This window comes from Chiloscyllium plagiosum, unplaced genomic scaffold, assembly GCF_037043375.1.
Source record: "Chiloscyllium plagiosum isolate Xiang-an unplaced genomic scaffold, Cpla_swu_hap1 HiC_scaffold_47, whole genome shotgun sequence".
Classification (NCBI taxonomy): Eukaryota; Metazoa; Chordata; class Chondrichthyes; order Orectolobiformes; family Hemiscylliidae; genus Chiloscyllium; species Chiloscyllium plagiosum.
The window spans coordinates 28,480,878-28,506,048 of NW_028270185.1; the positions used below are offsets into that span (position 1 = coordinate 28,480,878).

The 25,171-nt window shown below is 45.4% G+C and overlaps 1 long non-coding RNA gene across 1 annotated transcript; it reads right to left on the reverse strand.

Annotated features, from left to right (window-relative positions):
- Positions 1–905: 905 nt before the first annotated feature.
- Positions 906–17,058, reverse strand: LOC148136035 (uncharacterized). Its single transcript, XR_015754675.1, has 2 exons — positions 16,206–17,058; positions 906–3,251 (listed from the first exon to the last, which is right to left on the reverse strand). It is a non-coding gene; the product is annotated as an uncharacterized LOC148136035 (long non-coding RNA).
- Positions 17,059–25,171: the final 8,113 nt, after the last annotated feature.

The following is a 25,171-nucleotide window of genomic DNA, read 5'->3' on the forward strand; positions in this document are numbered from 1 at the left end:
TGTGGACATTATTGCAGTGTTCTGATTTCTGTTCGTTAAACAGCCATAATCATTCTCACTCAGTCCCATTTAGTTCCCATTTCTACAAGTAGATTCTATCTCATTTGTTTTCTTTTTGACTGTTTTCATTTCTATCTGCATCCAAATGATATCCAATGTCACTATTTCCAGTGTTAGTGTCTATAGTTAAAACATCTGACATCGCAATGTCCAGCATTACACTGTCATGTGTCACAGTCTGATCTCACAGTATCTAGTGACAGTGTCCAGAGTGACAGTGTTGTAACCAGGGTGACCGTGTCAAGCGTTAGAGTGTCCGGACTGACTGCCACTCCCTGTATGACAATGTCCAGAGTTATTGTGCTCGGAGGTATGGTGTCCGGAGTGACAGTGTCATACAGGGAGTGATAATGTCCAGAGTTATTGTGCCTGGAGGTACAGTGTCCGGAGTGACACAGGAAAATGAAGCTGAACCAAAACCAACCTCCCGATCACTGGATTTGCAACACAGTGACATTCAACCATTCAATGACCCTCAAAATCGTTCAATTGTTCCTTACCAGAATTTACAAATAACAGATCTTGGATATCAAGTTTATAACTTAATAAATTGTTAATTTCTGATTATGTCACTTTAGCAGAACACAGATGATCATGAACCCAAGCACCCCTCCAATTCGCACACCAGCAGATAATTAAGAGATAAACTTGTTTAAAATTTTAATTTGCCAATTGATAACAGTTTCAATGATAAATAGTAGGCCATCATGAAATCCTTTGATGCTGGGTTGTATTACAGGCACAAGAACTATACACCATGTTTGAACCTAAAGTCACCAGTCAATGCGAACAAATTCTGCAGACCTGTGGAGACTAATACTCATTCCTGAAGACTCACATTCTTATCTCAGACCTTTTAACAAGTTAACAACTGGGGAAATAACTAGACAAAGTCAAACCAAAAAGAAGACCAGACCAGTCCAGCAACTTCCAAAGAAGCACTTCCTCCAAGCCCAAAATCCAGTCAGAGCGAGGTCACTCATGGTTTTTGCTTTCTTTCTCACCATTCTCTGTGGTTACCTGCCCGGCAGCATTCCTCTTACTGACTGACCCATTCAATATCCATCCAGCTGTCAGTACCTGAGCAGAACTACATCTCGGTACTGAAACGTCTGCTGTGTTCAGAGAGCAGTAATTCACCTGCATTATCTTTCCTGGCCAGATCCTAACAGCAAACATCAGTCTTTTGTCTCTCTAGTTTTTTTTTAAAGAAGAACTAGCCATTGTTCAAACTTCAATTCTCAATTTGGACTCACAGTTCCTAACCAAAATGAGAAAAATAAAAAAATAGTGATGGTCACAACACTGATCTTACAGTGTCCAGCTGTACAGTGCCCACTCGTGCAGTGTTCCAGTAATGCAGTGTCCACTCGTGCAGTGTTCCAGTAATGCAGTGCTCACTCGTGCAGTGTTCCAGAAATGCAGTGCCCACTCGTGCAGTGTTCCAGTAATGCACTGTTCCAGTAATGCAGTGCCCACTAGTGCAGTGTTCCAGTAATGCAGTGCCCACTAGTGCAGTGTTCCAGTAATGCAGTGTTCCAGTAATGCAGTGTCCACTCGTGCAGTGTTCCAGTAATGCAGTGTCCACTCGTGCAGTGTTCCAGTAATGCAGTGCCCACTCGTGCAGTGTTCCAGTAATGCAGTGTTCCAGTAATGCAGTGCCCACTCGTGCAGTGTTCCAGTAATGCAGTGCCCACTAGTGCAGTGTTCCAGTAATGCAGTGTTCCAGTAATGCAGTGCCCACTAGTGCAGTGTTCCAGTAATGCAGGGTTCCAGTAATGCAGTGCCCACTCGTGCAGTGTTCCAGTAATGCAGTGTCCACTCGTGTAGTGTTCCAGTAATGCAGTGCCCACTCGTGCAGTGTTGAGTATTATTGGTGGATGTGTCCCTGTGAGACTAGGCACAAATAACCCCATTGACCTGCGGCCAACCACTTCAACTCCCCCTCCCACTCCACAATGACACTTCCTGCACCACCAAATCCAAGCTATCTGATGACTGGAGGAAGAACACCTCATCTTCTGCCTTGGGACCCTCAACCACATGGCATCAACATTGACATTACTAGTTTCCAAATCTCTCCTCTCCCCCCACCTCATCCCAGATCCAACCCTCCAAGTCGGTTCTCCCCTCTTGACCTGACCATCTTCCTTCCTAACTATATGTTCGACCTTCCCCACCGACCAATCACAATCACCGATTTACCGAGCACCTTCTCAGCTACCTTCACCAAAAGCCCCACCCTCACTCTATTTATCTCTCAACCCCCTTAGTCCTCCACATTCCTGATGAAGGGCTTATACCTGAAACATCGGTTCTCCTGCTCCTCGGATGCTGCCTGACCTGCCGTGATTTTCCAGCACCACACATTTTGACTCTCACAGTAACTAATGTTACAGTGCTAAGTCTCACAGTGCCCAGTGTTACAGTGGATAGTATTAAGGTATCCAATGTCCACAGTGCCCAACACTACAGTGCCCAGCCTCACACTGTCTAGTGTTACAGTGGCCATGTTACAGCATGCAGTCTCACTGTGCCTGGCCTCCACAGCAGCCAGTGTTATAGTATACAGTCTCACAGTGCCCAGTTTCACAGTGCCCAGTCTCTCAGTGTTTCCGATGTCTCTCCCACCACCCCTACCACCATCACTGAGGTTTAATCTGTCCCAACCTCCAACCCAGCCCCAGTTTTACCAAGTGTCCTGTTTCGGAGATATTCCTCCATACACTGTACTGCAGTGTTGTCCATGTTGGGGTCAAATTTATTTGCAAAAATAATCTCTGACGGACCACCCACTGTAGATCTCCTGCCCCATACACACAAACCAAGTGGCGATACCTTCCCGTGCAGGGAGGGTATAGGGCACCCCTCGCAACGTCACCAGCCTCAAAGGACCACTTTACTGCCCGGCCAAGTGTCCTGGCGGCTCCTTGGGTGTATGGGATGGATCCGGGTACATTGGGCATTCTGTGCAGGGTAGCCCACACGTGCTCGTCCGGGCTGTAGGTGTCCTCTGACCGCTTAAGGAAGGCCTGGATCTCGGCACTGTCAAACACATGGCCGACAAACTCTCTGGAGGCCATGAAGTAGGCGCTGCCCACGAAGATGGAGGTGCTGATGTTCGGCTGGTCTTTCAGTTGCGCCGTCAAGACGACTTGGTCGAGGGTATCATGGTGGTATTGCCAACGTTTCTAAAAGGCAAGCACAAGGGAGAGTGAGAGAGACGAGAAAGTAGAAATGATAGCTTTTCAACTTCGCCTATGGCTTTTTCCCTCCCCAGCTCCTCTGCACTCTCCTCGCCCCCAGCTCCAGCAAGATCCATGCACACTCCTTCTCTCAGTTACTCACCTTACAGTGGAGAACAAGGCCATTCAGCCCCTCAGGCCTTTCTCACTCCTATTGCCTATTGCCAGTCACCTGCCTATTTCCCCATATCCCTGCCTCCTAAACCATCTCCCAATGCTCATTCGCTGAGCAAACATAAAACTCATCCTCAAACACTCCCAGTGCATCTGGCTCCAAAAATATACTTCAAGCTGTGCCCTCTGGTCATAAAGGTTGAGAGCACCAGAAAAATAAATCCTTCAGCCCATCGTGTCTGCGCCGGCAAAACAGGCTCCTTGCAACTCCAGTCTCATTTTTCCAGCACTGGGAACATTGCCTTTCATGCCTCACCAGTGCAATGGAGACACTTTCCTGTGGTCATCAACTCCTGGAGTGGGACTTGAACACAGAGCTTTTGCCTTAGAGAGAAGGACATGGTGTGCAGGGCTGTAGTTCTTTGAAAGTTGCATTGCAGATAGACAGGGTGGTGAAGTAGGTATTTGATACCTTTACCTTCATTGGTCAGTGCATTGAGTATAGGAGTTGGGATGAAATGTTGCAGCTGTAACAGAGATGGATAGAGCTCTGAAAGATAGTGGAATCAAGGGTTATGGGGATAAGGCAGGAACAGGATACTGATTGTGGATGATTAGCCATGATCATAATGAATGGTGGTGCTGGCTCGAAGGGCCGAATGGCCTACTCCTGCACCTATTGTCTATAAGTAGGAGTATCTTTGACTATCTCTGATATGCCTTTGCCATTACCAAGTGTGATCTATTGTCTGTAGAGGACATTGGTGAGGCCACTTTTAAAATACTGCATACACTTCTGGTCACCCTTCGAAAGAAAGGATGTTGTTAAACTTGAGAGGGTGCAGAAAATATTTACCAGGATGTTGCCGAGATTGGAGGGTTTGAGCTACAGTAAGAGGTTGAATAGGCTGGGGCTATTTTCCCTGGAGTGTCGGATGCTGAGGGGTATCCTTACAGAAGTTCATAAAATCTGGAGGAGCATGGATAGATGTTGAAATGATCAGCCGGATGATAGTACACTTCACACAGCATCCTTTATCACATACATGCAAGAAGACTCAACCAGCCGGGTCAAAGCCCACCCTTGCCTGGAGAGTCTGAAACAGGCAGTTGCAATCACACTTTTACACACAAATCGGCGTTCCCTTTTCATGAATTACATTTTGATTTCAAGCCTTAGCAACACAACTGATCAATCAGATCCTGATCTAGGTATATGACGTTTAGCATTAGATCATTGACCTTAGACTTCTACAACACCTGTTGAGTGTTGTTTCGGTCTTCCTGCCTTCTCACTTAACTGGAGCCAGTTTCAGTAAGCTAGCTAGCTTGCATACATGCTTGGCTGCACTTTTCTGTTGCTGCTCAGAATTGTTTAGCTGACCTCCTTTTCTGTTCTTGCCCCATTTTGATTCCTTCCACGTCGGCTGTATAGCCAAAGGTCTTTTCCCAAGGATGGGGGAGTCCAAAACTGGAAGCATAGGTTTAAGGTGAGAGGGGAAAGACCTGAGGGGTTACGTTTTCACGCAGTGGGTGATGTGTGCCTGGAATGAGCTACCAAGAGGTGGTGGAGGCGGCTGGTACAATGACAATATTTAAAGGGCGTCTAGATGTGAACATTAATAGGAATAGGTGAGAGAGATATGTGCCAAAGGCTGGCAAATGGGACTAGGTCAGATTGGGATGACTGGTCAGCGCAGACAGGTTGAACTGAAGGGTCTGTTCCATACTGTATGATGCTATGATTCCATGCTCTCTGGTTATTGAGGTTTAGAGCACCAAAATAATTAGTTGCCCTTCAGCCCATCGTGTCTGCACTGGTCAAAAAGACAAGCTCCGAGCTATTCTCATCCCATTTTGCAGCACTTGGCCCATACTCTTGAGTGTCTCACAATAGCAATGAAGACACCTTCCTATGGCCATCAGCTCCTGGAGTAGGACTTGAATCCAAAGCTCCTCCCTCAGAGTGAAGGACACCACACATTAGATTCTCTACAGTATGGAAACAGCCCATTTGGCCCAACAAGTCCACACCAATCCTCTGAAGAGCAACCCATCCACACCCGTTACCCTACCCGATATTTACCCCTGACTAATGCACCCGAACACTATGGGCAATTTAGCACGACAAATCTACCTGGCCTGCACATCTTTGTGGATTGTGGCAGGAAAACAGAGCACCCAGAGGAAACCCATGCAGACATGGGGAGAATGTGCAAACTCCACACAGACAGTCACCCAAGTCTGGAATCGAACCCAGGTCTTTGGCGCTGTGAGGCAACAGTGCTAACCACTGAGCCACCGTGCCACCCCTTCCACAAGACACAAGACACTTTATTTACATTGTGTCAAAAGATATCTTTTATCCTCGGTCCTTGTGGCATCATGCATGGGAAATATGGATCCTTGAGGAGAAAGTGAGGACTGCAGATGCTGGAGATCAGAGCTGAAAATGTGTTGCTGGAAAAGTGCAGCAGGTCAGGCAGCATCCAAGGAACAGGAGAATCGACGTTTCGGGCATGAGCCCTTCTTCAGGAACATCGAAACATCGATTCTCCTGTTCCTTGGATGCTGCCTGACCTGCTGCGCTTTTCCAGCAACACATTTTCAGATATGGATCCTTGGTTACCAAGGAAAGGATAGATTATCGATGGTATGCAGGAATGTGGATGGTGGAACAGGATCAAACGGGCCAATGGTCTACTCTTGTTCCTTGTATGTATGGGAGCAGATCTTTTTTTTTCATTCAACTTACATCGGAACTTGCCATCATCTCATACAAATGTAGTTTAGGCTTCATTTGCGTTTCAATTCCTCAGATCTCCCTACCATGCCTCTAACCCAAAATCTTACATCTGCATTCCATTGCACTTGTACAATCGGTGAACAGTGAAGTATATTTCCTTGTCTTCATTAGCGAGTGCTCACCCTGTACCCATTGAATAAACCTCACCCCAATCTCCTTTGTTCCAATGGGAGCATCGTTGACCTTTCCAACTGAGCCATCCAACTTAAACCCTGGCACCATTCTGCGAAATCTCCTCCCTGTCCTGAGGCCCCTCACATCATTTTATAGTCACCGGAAATGACCACAACAATCCAACTGGGGCTAAACCAATTCGACATGCAGCATAACTCAACCATTTATTGGCATCAATGCCTCTATTTATGAAGCCTTCTGCTTTTCTACCCTCTTATGGCCTCCCCCATCTTCTAATGTTGATGAATGTTTATCGCCAGATCCCTCTAATCCTTCGCACTCTTTACAATTGTGCCATTACATTTCTATTACCTCTCCACATCCTTCTCCCAAAACATATCACCTTACACTCTTCTGTATTCACCTCTGACTGGATGCTGTCTGTTCATTGTGGTGACTCTGGACAATTCACATCATCCTCACCATTTGCCAATCCTCCAGGTTTATCATTGCCCCGAATATGGGCATTTTGCCACATACTCCAAGATTGATATCACTGACATATTGAATAAAAGCAGCCGTCTATTTAGGGCTGAGATGCGGAAACATTTAACTTACAGGATAGTGAAGTTATGGAATTCTGTACCACAGAAAGCTGTGGAATTTGAGTCATTGAATATATCCAAGAATGCGATTAACAAATATTTAGGTTTCAAAAGCATCAAAGGCATGGGGAGAAAGTGGTAGTATGGCATTGAGATAGAGGGTTAGCCAGGATCATATAGTATGGTGGGCCTCATGGAGGGCCAAATCATCTTCTCCTGCTCCGGGTCTTGATGTTTATATGTCCCAGCTGTGTGGATCATTCCCACCTACCAACCTCTCGTCCAAAACAAGATCCATGAATCAGGGCTTGTATTGTCAATTTTGTTGTCCAGCCATTTTTATCTAGTGCCTAGTGAAACACTTAATTGAATCCAGTTCAGACAACATTCTCTGCATTCAAATTCTCACATCAATGCATGATACGAGGTTGGAGACTTACTTTTTGAAAACCTGCACTGGCTTCGCTTCATTAATTTGATCTAAGGCAGGTTGGTGCGAATTGCAGCTATAATACCAGCATGAATGACAAGTGCATGATATAAAGTAGACTAGGATACATGCGGTGTGAGCCTTGGAGACACAGGTTCAAGTCGCTTCTGCTCCAGAGTTGTGCGATAACGTCTTTGAACAGTTTCATCAGTAAATGTAAGACCATTAACAAGTCGGGACAGGAGTCGGCCATTTGGTCCCTCAAGCCAGCTTCACTAGGATCGTGGCTGATTCAACATTCCTCAAGTCCATGTTCTTGCCCTATCCCCGTAACGCTTAATTCCCCAACTGAACAAGAATCTATCCATCTGAGCCTTAAATATATACAAGGACAGCTCTCTGTGGTAAGGAATTCCAAAGATTCACAACCTTCTGAGAGAAGAAATTCCACCTCATCTCAATCTTAAACTGGTGCCCCTTTATTCTGAGACAATACCCCCCCTGGTCCTGGACTCTCCCATGAGGAGAAACATCCTTTCAGCATTTACCCAGTCAAGCCCCTTAATCCTGTCCATTTCAATGAGGTTACCTCTCATTCTTCTAAACTCCAGTGAGTAGAATCCTGTTTAGCCCTTTGTTTTTAAGACAATCCCTCCATAATGGGCGCCATCCTAGTGAATATTCTCTTAACTTCCTCCAATGAAACAACATGTTTTCTTAAATAAGGTGACCAGAAGTGCTCACAGTACTCCGGATGTGCTCTCACAAGCACCTTGCACAGTTGCAGTAAGACCTCCTGACTTTTATACTCCAACCCCCCTTCAAATAAGGGCAAACATTCCACTTCAGTTCTGAAGTGCATGTTCTTGCCCTATCCCCGTAACGCTTAATTCCCCAACTGAACAAGAATCTATCCATCTGAGCCTTAAATATATACAAGGACAGCTCTCTGTGGCAAGGAATTCCAAAGATTCACAACCTTGTCTTCCCAATTACCTGCTGCCCCCGTGTGCAAGCTTTCCATGTTTCATTCACTAGTTGCACCAAGTCCCTTTGTGTTGCAGCTTTCTGAAGCTTTCTCCATTTAAATAATATTCTATTCTTTTGATTTCCCTTCCAAATGAACAACTTCACATTTTCCCACATTGCACTCCATTTGCCAACATTTTTGCCAACTTAACATATCAATATCTGTCTGTAAAGCACATAAGACAACATTTTTTACTGTAACTCGATTATACATGACAGTAATATATCAGCAAGGTTTGAGAAGGTTTGTAGCTCAGGTTGAGGTTCTAGATGTAGGTTTGCTCGCTGAGCTGGAAGGTTCACTGAAGATGTTGCCTAGTATGGTGACAAAACATCTGAAAATGAACCTTCCAGCTCAACGAGCAAACCTACAGAGTAATATTTCGAATCAACCTCAGAGTACAACGGGATCTTGATCAGATGGGCTAATAGGCCGAGGAGTGTCAGATGGAGTTTAATGTCGATAAATGTGAGGCCATTTTGGAAAGGCAAATCAGGGCAGGAATAATACACTTCATGGTAAAGTCTGGGGAGTGATGATGAAACAAGAGATCTTGGAATGCAGATTCATAGTTTCTTGAAAATGGAATCGCAGATAGACAGGGTAGTGAAGAAGTCGTTTGCTACGTTTGCCATTATTGGTCAGTGCATTGTGTGTAGGAGTTGGGACGTCATGCTGTGGCGGAACAGGACATTGGTTTGGCAATTTCTGGAATACAGCATGCAATTCTGGTCTTCCTGCTATAGGAAGGATGTTGTGAAACTTGAAAAGGTTCAGAAAAGATTTACAAGGATGTTGCCAGAGTTGAGTGTGGAAATGCAGGAGATTGGTACGAGATGTGGAATAATTACAGACTGAAGGGCTGAAGGGCATCCTTCCGCAAGAATTATTTAATTCTGTGACTGACGCAGAGGGAGATTAACTTCAAGGTTCATGTTATCAGGAGGGACACCAAAGCCCTTTCCTTAGCTGAGAGATCAGAAAACTCTACTCTTTACATGAACTAAGGCATAACCTGTCTCCACCAATATCATAGCAAAAGTCAGCCATTCGTCCCTTCCAGTCTGCTCCACCATTCAAGAAGATCACTGCTCTTCTGGTTGCAATTTCAATTCCACATTTCTATCGGTTGCCCCGGGGTCCTTATCTTTTTTTAAAAAAAGGTCACCTTGCTCACCCTTTCATAACTTCATCAACTCAGCCTTCACAACTTTGTACAGAAGATATTTACACAGTGCAACAGCCCTCTCAGGAGAAAATAATTCTGCAAGGCATTGGTGAGGTCACTTTTGGAGTACTGGGAAAATTTATGATCGCCCTGCTGTTGGAAGGGTGTTGTTAAACTGCAGAATAGATTTACAAAGATGTTGCCTGGACTGCAGGATTTTAGTTATAAGGAGAGGCTAGATAGGCTAGGACTTTTCTCACTGGAGTATTGGAGGGTGAAGGGTGACCATATAGAGGTTTATAAAATTGTGGGGGAAATCAATAAAAGTGAATAGCCCCAGGATGGGGGAGTCCAAACCCAGAGGGCATAGGTTTAAGGTGAGACCTGAGGGTGGTGCAAATACGGAGCAAGTTGCCAAAAAGAATTGTTGTAGTGGATACAATCACAAGATTTAACAGACGACATAAATAGGACAAGTTTAGAGGGATATGAACCAAACACAGGATAATGGGACTAGTTCCAATTAGGATACCTGGTTGGCATGGATGAGTTGGACGAAAGGGTATGTTTCGGTGCTGTAGGACTCTGACGATATGTTATTCTACAGAACATCTTGTCAAACCTACAAGAGAAAGCAATGTCCCATCAACCACCTTATCATGTCCCCTCAGAGAAATTTATACATTTCAAAAAGATCTCTCAGATTTCCAAACTTAAATGTGTAAAAGCCAATTTGTTCAACCTTCCTTCATAAGATAAACCCTTCATTCCCAGGAAAAATGCAGGTGAAACTTGCTGTCAATGTAATTATTTTATGTTTTAAATGAGAGAAAAATGTACAGACTGATTCTGATGTGGTCTCATCAAGGCCTTGTATGGCACTCTCTCCACCCCTCAGGCCTGGAAATGGACTCTACATTTTGAAGAAAAATGTCTGTGCTAATGGACTCTGGACTAGAAAGGACTCTGTTTGTTGGTAATTAACTGTCATATGGTTTGTTGGGCTTATCACCTGCACTAGAGGAGAAAGTGAGGACTGCAGTTGCTGGAGATCAGAGCTGAAAATGTGTTGCTGGAAAAGCGCAGCAGGCAGGCAGCATCCAAGGAGCAGGAGAATCGACGTTTCGGGCATGAGCCCTTCTTCAGGAATCTGCACTGTATTGTATGTCCCTGGGTCTGGCAGGCCTTACTGTGAGCTGGGAGACTCATGGGTCGTCCTGAAAGCTGTCACCCTGAAAGCCAGAGGGTGGGTAGGCCATCCTGTGAACCTGAAGGTTGGTAGACTGTCCCGAAAGCCGGACGGTGGGTACGCCACCCTGATGACAGTCTCCCCGAGAGCTAGATGGTGGGTAGACCGTTCTGAGCACTGTCATCCTGAAAAGGGGTAATCGGGATGGGCTGTCCTAGAGGTGGTCGAAAGCTGTGTCAGAGCAGCCGAGAGCCAGAAAGTGCGTCGGGGCGGGCTGCGATCCAGAAGGCTTGTGGGCTGCCCTGCACGCTGTCGTCCCAGGGAAGGGGACAGGCTGTCCTAGAGGTGGCCGAAAGGTGTGCCAGGATAGCCACTGGCCAGATGGCGCATCAGGGTGGGTGAGAGCCCAATGGTACGTAGGGGCAGAACGAGAGCTAGAAGGTGGGTCACTCCAGGTGGGTACTGGGGCAGGCAGAACTAGAGGTGGTCAAAAGGTGTGTCAGGGTGGACCGAGAGCCGGAAGGTGCATAGGGGCGGGCTGCCTTAGAGTGGCCGGAAGGTGGGAGGGATTGGGGTGGGGGGGGGAGGCTCACTGGTTTTTTGGGGGTCTGTATTGTATGCTCTGTTTCTTACACAAGTGGACTGTCTTATATGTATGAATGTCATTGTTACTGTTTGTAATGATTGAAACTGGGATTTGAGGTTTGTCCTAATTTCCCTGAAAACCGGTTGAATGTCAGGGTTTGGGGCTTAGCTTTGTCATTCCCCTCCCTTGTAAAATTGCTGTTTCTCTGTATACAGCTGTAAATGTAATTGTTTGTAGAAACTGTGAATTGTTTAATAAAATATAAATAAACAGGACTGTCTGTTTCCTTCCTAGTGATGGAATATAAATTGTTAGGAGCAATTATAAATGTTGTCTGCAAAAATCACAAAGCTGAATCATGAAAGAGGAAGGGGAGTGTAGGTTAAGCTAGATATGCTTGTACAAACAGTTATAAGCATCTGTTTCCCGCTTCTGCAAAAAGAAAAACCACAATCAAGAGGTCATAAGGCTCAGTGTGGACGAAGAATGAGAGGAAATGTTGCTTTAGCAAGCAAGGAAGCAGATGGCAGTGAAGGAGGATATACGCTAACAATAGACCACAGAGGGATGTGGTGAAATGGCCAAGCAAAACCTGTACTGTTACGCACAAGGCCAGATAAGGCAAGAGATAAACAAGAGGAATGGGCACTGGGTTTAGAATAGTGGGAGGAGGGAAAGAGAAATGAATTGTATTAAGGTTTTGTACTGTGTGCCTACCTTGTAGACACCATTCTTGCAAGAGTATATCAGATGATACTGCTGCTGCAGATCTTGTCTTGGACTGAAATTATGAAGTGAGTTGGTTCTATTTCCCACATAAATTAAGATTTACACACTTGTTATTTTTCACTGCATCTGACACCTACACATGACATGGGTACTTGGGAAAAATAAGCATGACTGCTGTCGGGTGGTAGTGGAAGAAAAATAAACAGGCATGTCAAGGGATCTGCTCACTGAGAGCTGGCTCTAGGGGAGCTGGATCAGCATATGAAGGACTCTTCAATCCTCTTGAGAGGAGACTGACTTCAAAACAGCCTCAGTGTGTCTTATGTGCTGCTGTTGGTGTCTTCCTACTGAGGAGGAGTTTAATTTTAATTTATTTTTCATAGTTTGTTGTGATTGTTTTCTGGGGTTTCTTTCTGCTAATTTCTGTTAATTTGAAGCTGTGCTCAGCTGCACAGGCAGCTACTACCACCACTGCTGCTACAGTCTGGGCCTGCTCCTGCTACTGAAGCCTGGACCTCGCCTGCACCCCTGCTGCTGCTGCCTGGCCTACCTACACCTGGGGACGACTTCGACTGCTATTCCGAAAAAAAATAAACAGGACGATCAGATGTTCTGTTCACTCTGAGGTGGCTCTGAGGAAGCTGGATCCGTGTCAAGGACTCCATGTGAAAACAAAAGGGTGAGTTGGTGACTGGATAATGGCCTCTGTGAAGTTATTCCTGATGTAGGGGTTTCCTGCTCTTCGGATGCTGCCTGACCTGCTGTGCTTTTCCAAAACTGCTCTAATTTTGACTGTAATCTCCAGCATCTGCAGTACCCACTTACAGTCATAGAGATGTACAGCATGGAAACAGATCCTTCGGTCCAACCTGTCCAGGCCGACCAGATATCCCGACCCAATCTAGTTCCACCTGCCAGCACCCGGCCCATATCCCTCTAAACCCTTCCTATTCATATACTCATCCAAATGCCTTTTAAGTGTTGCAATTGTACCAGCCTCCACCACATCCTCTGGCAGCTCATTCCATACACGTACCACCCTCTGCGTGAAAAAGTTGCCCCTTGGGTCTCTTTTATATCTTTCCCCTCTCACCCTAAACCTATGCCCTCTAGTTCTGGATTCTCTGATCCCAGGGAAAAGACTTTGTCTATTTATCCTATCCATGCCCCTCATAATTTTGTAAACATCTATAAGGTCACCCCTCAGCCTCTGACGCTCCAGGGAAAACAGCCTCAGCCTGTTCAGCCTCTCCCTATAGCTCAAATCCTCCAACCCTGGCAACATCCTTGTAAATCATTTTGGAATCCCTTCACGTTTCACAACATCTTTCCAATAGGAAGGAGACTAGAATTGCACGCAATATTACAACAGGGCCTAACCAATGTCCTGTACAGTCGCAACATGACCTCCCAACTCCTGTACTCCATACTCTGATCAATAAAGGAGCATATACCAAACGCTGCCTTCACTATCCTATCTACCTGCGACTCTGCTTCAAGGAGCTATGAACCTGCACTCCAAGGTCTCTTTGTTCAGCAACACTCCCTAGGACCTTGTCATTAAGTGTATAAGTCCTGCTAAGATTTGCTTTCCCAAAATGCAGCACCTCACATTTATCTGAATTAAACTCCATCTGCCACGTCTCAGCCCATTGGCCATCTGGTCCAGATCCTGTTGTAATCTGAGGTAACCCTCTTCGCTGTCCACTACACCTTCAATTTTGGTGTCATCTGCAAACTTACTAACTGTACCTCTTATGCTCGCATCCAAATCATTTATGTAAATGACAAAAAGTAGAGGGCCCAGCACCGATCCTTGTGGCACTCCACTGGTCACAGGCCTCCAGTCTTAAAAACAACCCTTCACCACCACCCTCTGTCTTCTCCCTTTTGAGCCAGTTCTGTATCCAAATGGCTAGTTCTCCCTGTATTCCATGAGATCTAACCTTGCTAATCAGTGTCCCATGGGGAACCTTGTTGAATACCTTATTGAAGTCCATATAGATGACATCTACTGCTCTGCCCTCATCAATCCTCTTTGTTACTTCTTCAAAAAACTCAATCAAGTTTGTGAGACTATTTCACTATCAACCTAAGAACAATCCTTTACATGCTCTGAACCACACTTACATTCTTCTGTTCACTCTTAACTTTTAAGGGGTATCCATGGGCACCCGCATGGGCCCCAACTATGCCTGCCTCTACATCCATCGGCACCATTCTCCACCTTTTCCTTCACTACATTGATGACTGGATTGGCACTACCTCGTATATGCATGAGGTGGTTGAAAAGTTCATTAATTCTATCAACACCTTCCAACCTGACCTCAAATTTACCCGGACAATCTCGGACACTTCCTTCCCCTTCCTGGATCTCTCCATCTCTGGCAACCGACTAACCGCGGACATCTACTACAAACCCACCAACTCCCATAGCCACCTGAAATACACCTCCTCCCACCCTGCCCCTATAAAAACACTATCCCTTATTCCCAATTTCTCTGCCTCTGCTGCATCTATTCCCAGGAGGACCAATTCCACCACAGAACATCCCAGATGGCGTCCTACCTCAAAAACTACAATTTCCTCTCCCACATGGTTGACAATGACCTCCAGTGCATCTGCTCCATTTCCTGTACCTTCACCCTTGAACCACACCCCTCCCAACGCAACAGGGACAGAACCCCTTGGTCCTCACCTTCTACCCCACCAACATCCGGATACATTGCATTATCCTCCACCACTTCTGCCACTTACAAACAGACTGCATCATTAGGGACATATTTCCCTCTGCACTCCATCTGCATTTCAGAGACCATTCCCTCTGCAACTCCCTTGTCATATTCACACCCCCTAAAAATGCACCTTCCCCTCCTGGCACCTTCCCTGGCCTCTGAAAGAAGTGCAAAACCTGCACCCACACCTCCCCCTCACCTCCGTCCAAGGCTCCAAAGGATCCTTCCACATCTGACAGAAATATACTTGTACCTCCACCAATGTCATCTACTGCATCCATTGCACCCGATGTGGTCTCCTCTACAGCGGGGAGACAGAACTCTGACTTGTGGATTGTTTCAGAGAACATCTCTGGCACACCCACACCCACCAACCAACCCCACCACCCCGTGGCTGAACACTATAACTCCTCCTCCCACCAAGGGCATGCAGATTCTGGGCCTCCTCAATCACCAAACCCTTACCAGCTGACACCTGGATATTCCACCTTGGAACCCTGCAACCAGGTGGATCAATGTCGATTTCAGTAGTTTCCTCATTTCCCCACCCCAACTTATCGCAGTCCCAAGCCTCCAACTCAGCACCACCCTCCTGACCAGTCCATCTTCCTTCCCACCTGTCCACTCCACCTTCCACAACCTCTTTCCCCCCCCACCGCATACCTTCATCTATCTATCACATTCCCAGCTACCTTCCATCCCCAGCCCCACACCCATCCCACTTATTTCTCAACCCCCTGGTCCACAAGCCTCATTCCTGATGAAGGGCTTATGTCCGAAACATTGATTCTTCTGCTCTTCAGATATTGCCTGACCCGCTATGCTTTTCCAGTGCCACACTCTTGTCTCTGATCTCCAGCATCTGTAGTCCTCACTTTCTCCTACACTCTTAACCTACCTACATTCCTGTATACTCTCCTAATCAGTCTATATCCCTCCTTATCCCTATCCCAGGCCCAGCCCTCTCTTTCTACCCCATCCCTTTCACCTGACCATCTTCCTTTCCATCCATCTGCTCCACCCCACCCACTGTCCAATCACAGCCACCTCCCCCCTGCATCCACCAATCGCCATCCCATCCACCTTTCCCCAGCCCCACACCCCCATTTATTCTGCAGCCCCTTCCTCTCCCCGGGTTCTGATGAAAGTTTCCGACCTGAAATGTCAATTACTCTTCTACTCTGTTTTCAGCTCAACTCTCCAACTCCTCTATATTCCTTTGTACATTCTGAACCTCCCTCCATGCAATTGAACTGTTTTAACAACCCTGTCTCTCTTTGTACAGTCGGGAGTGAAGGACTGGAGGGGAGAGAGAGAGAGAGATGATGGAGGGAGGGAGGGAGGATGGAAAACACTTGGATGAAGAGAGGTCCAGCAGACAGGAAGGCGGTTACCTTTTTGAACCCTGGTGCAGGATCCGACTCAATCAAGCGATGGCCCGAACGGCGGCATGAAATTGACTCGGGGATTTGCGGTCCACGTGGATACAGTAGACGTTCTGTGGGGCGTAAATGCTCCGTAGAAGCCTCTCGAACATCTCAATGCTCTGGTGGATGACCATGGAGTAAGCCAAGGGGAAGTGTTCCTCCTCAGGGCTCAGGGGGACAGTGATATACTTGCGGGCCCTCACAAACGATCTGCAATTTCGGGTCATGTTCAGATAATCTCCCTCAGTTGTCGGCTTGGTGCTTGAGGGAGACAGTAATGGAGTTGAGGAGGGCCCTTTCCACCTCCTGCCTGTCCCCCTGGATGATCTGCCAGCAGGTGGAGTTCTCCTCGACCAGCAGAAGGTGTTCCTGCATTGGACTGGCGCCTGGTTTCACCAGCCTGAGGGTCAGCCGGCCCCCTCCTCTATGGACCAGCAGCCATTGGCACAACAAGACCACACTGAGCACACACAGCGCTGATCTGAGGCACGACCAGCGGGTACAACGCTGGCTCAGCTTGGGCATGGCACTTTCCAGAGGGCAGTGTCCTCAGCCTATAGGCGATAGGCAAATGCAGATTGGATGCTCTCTGTGCTGGGCAGCACTGCCTCCACCAGGCCGTGGGGAAGGAGTGACTGCAATTTGCTGGAGAGGTCGCAGCAGCCAGTCCCCTCTCCTTGTCTTTCCTTTTCCCAAGATTCAACGAATGACTCCGACTTTCACTCCCTCTCCCCCGGAACTGCTCTCCCTCTGGAATTCCTCTCTCACTTTAACACCTCTCCCTCTCTCTGTGACCCCTTTGTAACCCCTCTCCCTCTATAACCCCTCTCCCTTTGTAATCCCTCTCCTCCACTAACTCATCCCCCTCCCTCAGTAACTCCTCTCTCTCCTCCTCTCTCTGTCCCTCTGTAACTCCTCTCTCTCTCTCTCACTAACTCCTCTCTTTCTCTGTCCCTCAGTAACTCCTCTCCTCCCTCTGTAACTCTCTCTCTCTCTCGGTAACTCCTCTCTGTCTTTCTCAGTAACTCCTCCCCCCCCCTCCTCTGGTTGAAACCCAGCCAATGTTCCGTTGTTTCTCTGTCGGAGTCCGGGCTCCTCTCGCTCCTGTCTGCCTGTCCGACTACAGGCGTTTCCTTACCCGGTCTCTGGATCGGAGAACCGACAACCAGAGAGACATAGAGCCAGCCAAGTCCTATTGGACCCACGCCCCAGCCTGGGCTGAGATGCTCTTTCAGGAAGGAACCTGCCATCGAGCCCACAACAATGTGGGAGGGGTAACCCTTGGATGAAGAGAGACCAGGAGACGGGAAGGTGGTTACCTGTTTGTATTGTGACTCTTAACTGCCCTCTGGGCTATTAGGGATGGCCAATAAACACTGGCCTGGCTAACGGTGCCCCCCATCCCATGAATTTATTTGAAAAAAAGTGGCAATAGTAAATCAAATTAAATCAAACTTCACCACCCGTCATCTCTCTCTCTCTCTCTCTGATGCGAAATTGGAATTATGGTGATTAACCGTTCATAATAAAGCAGTGAACCTGAGTACAGCAAGTTGATATGAATCAAAAAAAAATGCCCCTGGCCGAGAGTGGCTCAGAGGTTAGCATTGCTGGAGCACAGTGCCAGGAACCAGAGTTTGATTCCATTCTTGGGTGGCTGTGTGGAGTTTTGCATGTTGTCTGCTTGGGTACCCTTCGGGTGCTCTGATTTCAAAGATGTTCAAGTTAGGTGGATTGGCCATGCTGAATTGCCCATAATGTCCAGGCTAGGTGGGTTACCATATCCCCACACACACACATACACACACAGCAGAACACTCCTGCAGGTTTAGGCAATGCTCAATCTAATGCAACATCCTGGTGGATCTCCTTTGCCCCCCCCTCCAGTACAATCACATCCTTCCTATAATGCGGTGACCAGAACTGCACACAGTATTCCAGCTGTGGTCTCACCAAAATCCTGTAAAGCTCCAACACGACACCTCCCTGCTCATGTATTCAGTGGCTTTGATCCTTCTTAATTCCCTTACCTGCCTATCCTGCTGCCTTCACGGATGGCTGGACACACAAACCAGGATCTGTCTAATCTTCTGTGCTTGCCAGGGTCCTCCTATTTAACGTGTACTCCCTTGCCATGTTAGTCCTCCAGAAATGCATGTCACAGAAATTTGGGCATTCAGTAGCACAGAATGGAGAAAAAAAATGACTGGCATCAAGAGCTGGCATCTTTTAAGCATTGTAACTGTGCCCACATACATTACTTCATCTGGAAGTTTATTCCATCACAAACCACTCTGGGGAAAAAAGAGCTGCTCCTCAATCTTTAAATTTTTTTCCTCTGACCTTACAAACATGGCCCTGAGTCTGAACTCCCCCACACTAGGGAAAAGACCCTTGTCATTCACCTTATCAATCACTGTCATAATTTTATAAACCTCAACAAGGTCACCCCTCAATTTCCTATGCTGCAGTGAAAAACACGTACAGTTCTGATGTGGATCCTTCAGAGAGGGGACAGAAAATGTTTACCAGGACGTTGCCTGGAATGGGGGATTTTACCTGTGAAGAAAGATTGGATAGACTGGGTTTGTTTCCACTAGAATGCAGGAGGTTGAGGGGTTTGTAAAATTGTGAATGGGCATGGAAGTATGAGGCCTTTTCTCAGGGTGGAAGAGTCAGTTACTCGGGGACACAGGTTCAAGGTGCAGGGGTCAGGGGGGTGTTCAAAAGAGATATGTGAGGCATGTTTATCATGAAAAGGGTGGTGAGTTCATGGAACACACTGCCAGAACAAACACTGGAAGCAGACACAATTGTAGCTTTCAAGAAGCATCCAGTAGCAGGCATGAATAGGAAGGGAACAAGGGAATACGGATCCTGTAAGTGAAGACAATTTTAATATGGAAGGCAAAATGTGTCAGTGTAGGCTTGGAGGGTTGAAGGGCCTGTTCCTGTGCTGTAATGTTCTTTGTAAAATGTCCCCAGCCTCTCCAGTCTATTTTTATATCTCAAACCCTGCACTCCTGGCAACATCCTGGTGAATCTTTTCTGAACCGTCTCCAGTTTAATAATATCCTTCCTACAGCAGCGTGAGCAGAACAGGACACAGTCTTCCAGAATTGGCCTTACCAACTTCCTGTCCAACCTCAGCACACCATCCCAACTCCAATATTCAGAGAGCTGAACAATGAAGGTCATCACACTCCAGCAGGCATTGTTTCACTCTGACTCCCCTTGTAACTGTCCACATCTCACTGGGACACTGATGTGAAATATCTTGGCTCTTTGACTGATTCGATCAAGTCTCATTTCCTACTGTTCCTGTGTATCCCTCAGAACACGAATGTAATGTGCATTCCCATGGCAACATCACAATGACAGACTTGTTTGTGGATTCACATGAAGTGGGCATCACTGACTGGGACAACCTTGTTACCCATCCCCCTAATCTCTACGGCATAAATGATAAGGAACTCTCCTCTTTAACTCCACTGTCCTTGTGTTTTAAGAACCCTGACCACAAATGCAAAGTCACATGGGGAGAGAGCTCCAGGATTCTGTCCCAGAAAAACTGAACGAAGGATGGTTAATTTCAAAATTGGGATTAAGGGTGAAAGGGAGAGTAACTGCAGAAGGAGTAGTGTTGCATCATATTGCTGGCCTTGTCTTCAAGGTGATATTGATGTTGGGTTTACAAGGTGCTGTTGAGGGACCCTTCCTGAATTACTTTAGTAAATCCATAGGTTTGTTTCCAGGAAAAATGGACAGGATTCATCAGAGAAGGGAAATGCAAATTGCTCAAAGCCTTCCTGAAGAAGGGCTTATGCCCGAAACATCGATTCTCCTGTTCCCTGGATGCTGCCTGACCTGCTGCGCTTTTCCAGCAATACATTTTCAGCTCTGATCTCCAGCATCTGCAGACCTCACTTTCTCCTGCATTTGCAGGTCGCCTCAACTGGGAGATGCTACAAAAGACTCGATGTAAAATATATGTGTGTGTAAAATGTATGGGATTTTGAATTAATGACAAATATGTTTTGTCCTAATTATTTGAAAGCACTTAATAATTATATAGGTATGTTTTTCTGGAACCATGACTTAAAGGTGGAATGTGCCTCCTGGAATAATAATGGTTATTTGTTATATTGTGCTAGTTTGTAAGAAAAATCATTGACAGATTTTGTTCTGAGCAAGGATCACTGGACCCAAAACATTAACTCCTGATTTCTCTCCACAGATGCTGCCAGACCTGCTGAGTTTTTTTTTGTTTTTGGAATGACTGCAGTTTTTGAATAGGAAATGGGACTTTATTTTGTGTTTTGAAATATTTTATAATATATTGCAAAGAGAAAGGAAAACAAAGAACTGCAGATGGAACTGGAGATCTGAAAGAACCAAATTCAAAACATGCCTGAGAAATTCAGAGGCTCTGGTAACATCTGTGGCAAGAGAAACACAGTTAACACTGAGTCTAGTGTGGCTGTTCCTCAGAACTCTGTTTCTCTTTCCATGGATGCTGTCAGACCTGCTGAGTTTCTCCAGCATTTTCGATGTTTGTTTTGATTTCCAACATGCACAGTTTTTGCCTTTAGTCAGATCTGAAGATAAAGCTGTTCATATCTGTGTCTTAGGGGACACTGTTTGCAAGTAATCCATGGCTGATACATTAAACAATAAAGACATTTGAGAGTGCAGATGGGAGACAATTTAAAACAAGGAAAAAGAGTAAGTGCTGAGGGAATGCAGCAAGTTTGCAGCGTCTGTGGAAAGAAAGACAGACAGACAGAGTTAACATTTTGAGTTCAATGTTCAGTTTTCATGACAATTTAAGGTCTCCTCTGAATGACAGAACCTCCCACTAGTTCTGTTCTGGTGGCTCAGGACTGATGTTCATGTTCAAGTTTTGTACAAGGGCCAGATCCTACTCAAATGGCTACAATTTAATCAGTTAAAGCCTGTGTAAATTTTGGGAATTAATATGAGGGTTTTGCAATTAAAGCCCAGCTACCAAGCCAAATCAAGCTACAATTGAAAATAATGCATTTCCATTGGCTCAGAACAAGGCAAACAAACAAAATAAATTAATTGCAAGAATGTTTCATCATTGAGTTTAGTCTGCCCTTCCCTCTGAACATAATAAAACTGCAATGAACAAAGCACCTGTTTCTAGAATTTGTTTTATTTCAACAATAAATACTTTGTACAGTGAGCAATAAAATCTTGCTGAGGACACAGGACAGTGAATATTTTCTCTGTGCTGACATTTGAAACACAGATGGAAGTGATATGGGATATTTTGGAACTATCATGGTCCCTGGATCACTAAAGATTAGCTATGTAAGTAAGATACATATGGAAATCCTGATGATATGACTTGCACGTTTCAAATTCCCATGACCTTCTGTCGACCCCTCTCCCTGACCATCAAGAACACCCAAGGCTTAACACCCAGCTCCCTGTGTACCAGCTCCCCAGCCTGTGATATCCTACCTTGGTTTATTTAGACATTTCAAAGCAATCCTCTGCCTTCTGCACTGAGTTTCAGTCACAGACATTGCAAAGTCCTCGTTAGTTTCCTGGCAGCTGTTTGCTAAATCTAGGCTTCAACCACCTATTGGGTAACTAAACTCCTGATAGCATCATCACACACACTGAATCCCCTTTCCCATCTATCATCTGTTCCTTTGTCCATGTGATTACTATCCAAACCCACACATTACCTTCTGAATACTCAGTGACCGAGTGAGTAAGCTAACCTCCAGATCCAGTCCCACAAACCTCCAGACCCTCTGAACCCTGTCAGCTGAAACTACAAACATACATCATGGATCATCTGATTTCAGCCCCACCCCTTACCCTCCCCTTATCTGTCCTGTCAAACACTTTGACTGTTAGAACCATCCTCCAAACCAGAACTGACCAGAAAACACCACCACCCACACATTCTAATTACTCCCACCAACTGGACTCTGCAATTCAACCTCAACCATCCAACCTTTGCCCCGAAACAGACACAATTACCTCCATTGAAATGCATTGACACAATCGAGTCAGGCCTGATTATACTGCCCCTTTTCCCAACGATCCGGATACACTCAAGGCAGAATGACCAGCTCATCCTTGTACCAGCTCAGCAATCTGCATTATCCAATCTTCGTTTATTTATCAAAGCCATCCTCTGAAATGTGAAGGAAGGATGTGACTCAGGAAACACATAGATTTGACAACAATCTTCTGTGAAGATTGCAGCTCTGTATCAGCTGAGCGACAGAATTCCATGATTATGTGCGATGAATCTGTCACAGTCACATTCCATCAAGTTGCTCTGGAGAGTTTCAGAGATCAGAACTCTGGGTCGGGGACAGAATTGTCACATTTGATGGATTTCCAACCAGAATTCTTGAGACCAAAGTTTGGTTTCTGGTCACTGGATTCAAAACGTTAACTCTGATTTCTCTTCACAGATGCTGCCAGACCTGCTGAGCTTTTCCAGCAATTTCTGTTTTTGTTTCTGATTTACAGTATCTGCAGTTCCTTCCATTTTATTTGGTTATCAATGACCTGAATGCTCAGCAATTGTCCAATATAAAATGTTCAAATAGCCAATCACTATGAGACAGAGACTAACACTTAATAAGTCTGTTGTCCACCTGTAAACTTGTGAAATACTGACTCTCTTTGTTGCTGTGCTGCGTAACTGACTTACTCAAGGGCTAATGCAACAGGCCAGACAGACAGTAAGTCAGGTGGCATATGAGTCAGTATTGAATGCCCATTGAATGCTCATTGGCATTTGGTGCTAAAAGTTTGGATTATGACGCAGTCTGGATAAATTAGATATTGCAAACAGGAGATAATCAAATGGACAGTCACTATTTTCAATAATATAAAGAAAGAACTGTGGACGTTGGAAATCTGAGACACAAATAGAAATTGCTGGATATTTCTCTCTGCATTCTCTCTACAAATGCTGCCAGACCCATGGAGTTAACATTTTGACCCTTTTGCAGAATTGGACTTGAAATGTTAACTCTACTTTCTCTCCACTGGCTTCAATAAGCAGCTCTTCCACCCCCATTTTGGAGCAGATATTTTAATCTTCATTTGCTGAGTAACATCAACTCAGACAGCTCAGTTTCCAGATATGAAAGTTTGTGTTTTGGAAATGTGCATGCAATTTAAATCCCTCTCATTTGCCCTGTTGAAAAGGCTTTGGCTTCTTTTGATGAGCAACATAAAGACAGACCGTTTTCCCAAGATACAAATATAAATGGTTTCTGTTCATATGAGCCTGTCCAATATGCTTGTATTTAAACAAATCAAAATAATAGCTCTGTATCGGAAAGTGGGCAGCTTTTGTGTCAACTTAAACAAATCCACAGCACACATTGATGTAAATAAATACAGCATGAGGACAGTTAGGGGAAAGCAGCCACTCAAGGGGCTGATCGATAGGCCCCCTGATGTTAGACATGAAGACATATTGGCTGCTTGTGATAGTGAGATGGCAATCATCATTGCTGACTTGAATCTACACAAAGACTGTGTAAATCAGGTTGGCAGCAGTAACGTGGATGAGAGGTTATTGATGACCTTCGAGAAAGTATCTTAAAGCTGCGTGTTCTGAAGCAACCAGACAGAAGGTTATGTTATTATCATCTTATTGATACTGTGTAATGTGACAGGATTTATGAAACAATCTCAGTGTAAAGGCTCTCCTACGTAGCAGCCATCACAATATAATTCAATTTTACATCCAATTTGAATGGACGAAGATTGATTCTGAGGTAAATATTTCAAAATTAAACAAGGTCCACTCTGCGGGCTTGTAAACGAAGCCAGCTGAAGTGAATGGCATAACTGGCTCAGAGAGAGATCAGTAGAGACAGTGATGGCAGAGATTTAAGAGGATATCTCAGAATATTCAAATGAAGTATATTCTGACTGAAACAAGAGACTTTAAAGGGAGGACTCGCTTTCTGTGGTTGACTGAAAAATTGAAGAAACCGTACAACTTGAGGATATTGCAAAGATGGGTGGCAGGTCAGATGATTGATTAGAAAATAAAGCATGGCAGAGAAAACGGTTAATTAGAAGGAGGAAATTGGAATCTCAGAACCCAACTCAAAATCTTAAAAACAACAAAGCAAGACTTTCCATGGGTGTTTGAAAACAAAACATGTACGCAATGTGAGTGTCACTCCTCGAGGGAGTGAGAATATGGAGTTATTGGTAGATGATAGGGGGCAAAAAGTGCAGAGCTGGAAAAACACATCAGATCAGACAGCATCCAAGGAGCAGGTGAATCGATGTTTCAGGCATAAATCCTTCATCCATAGATGTTAAGGAAATGGCAAATTAAATGAATAAGTACTTTGCTTCTATCTTCACTATAGAAGATACAAAAAGCATTTCAGTAATAGTGATAAGACACTGTTTTGCTGACATTGAAACTTCAGGCCAACTGTGTCTGCATGCTGACTCAGAACTGAGCACATGCACAGTTCCAGATTGTCTGCATCATCATCCCAATCTCCCTCACCCTCTCCCCTCCTCTCTGAATCTGAACATCACCACCATTCTCCGCACCACCTCCACCAGCCCCAACCACCATCAGACTGCACATCAATCTCTCTCTTCTCCAGGTCACAATCTCTCTCTCACCCTCAGACTTTCTCTCTCACCCTCACTCTATCCCTCCAAATCTCAACATTCAGTGAAACTGAGCAGACATGGAAAGAAGATGCATGATTGAAACACTTCAACCAATCGCATTCACCCATGCATGAGCAAGCATCTCCCTGGAGAATACTGCATGTACTCCTCAGTGTCAACCCAACTGTAAGTCAGGAAGTAGGAGGGAGGGATGAACACAATGTAATTACAGTCACTAAGGAGGCTGGACTCAGCAAACTGATAATAGGTCTCATCAC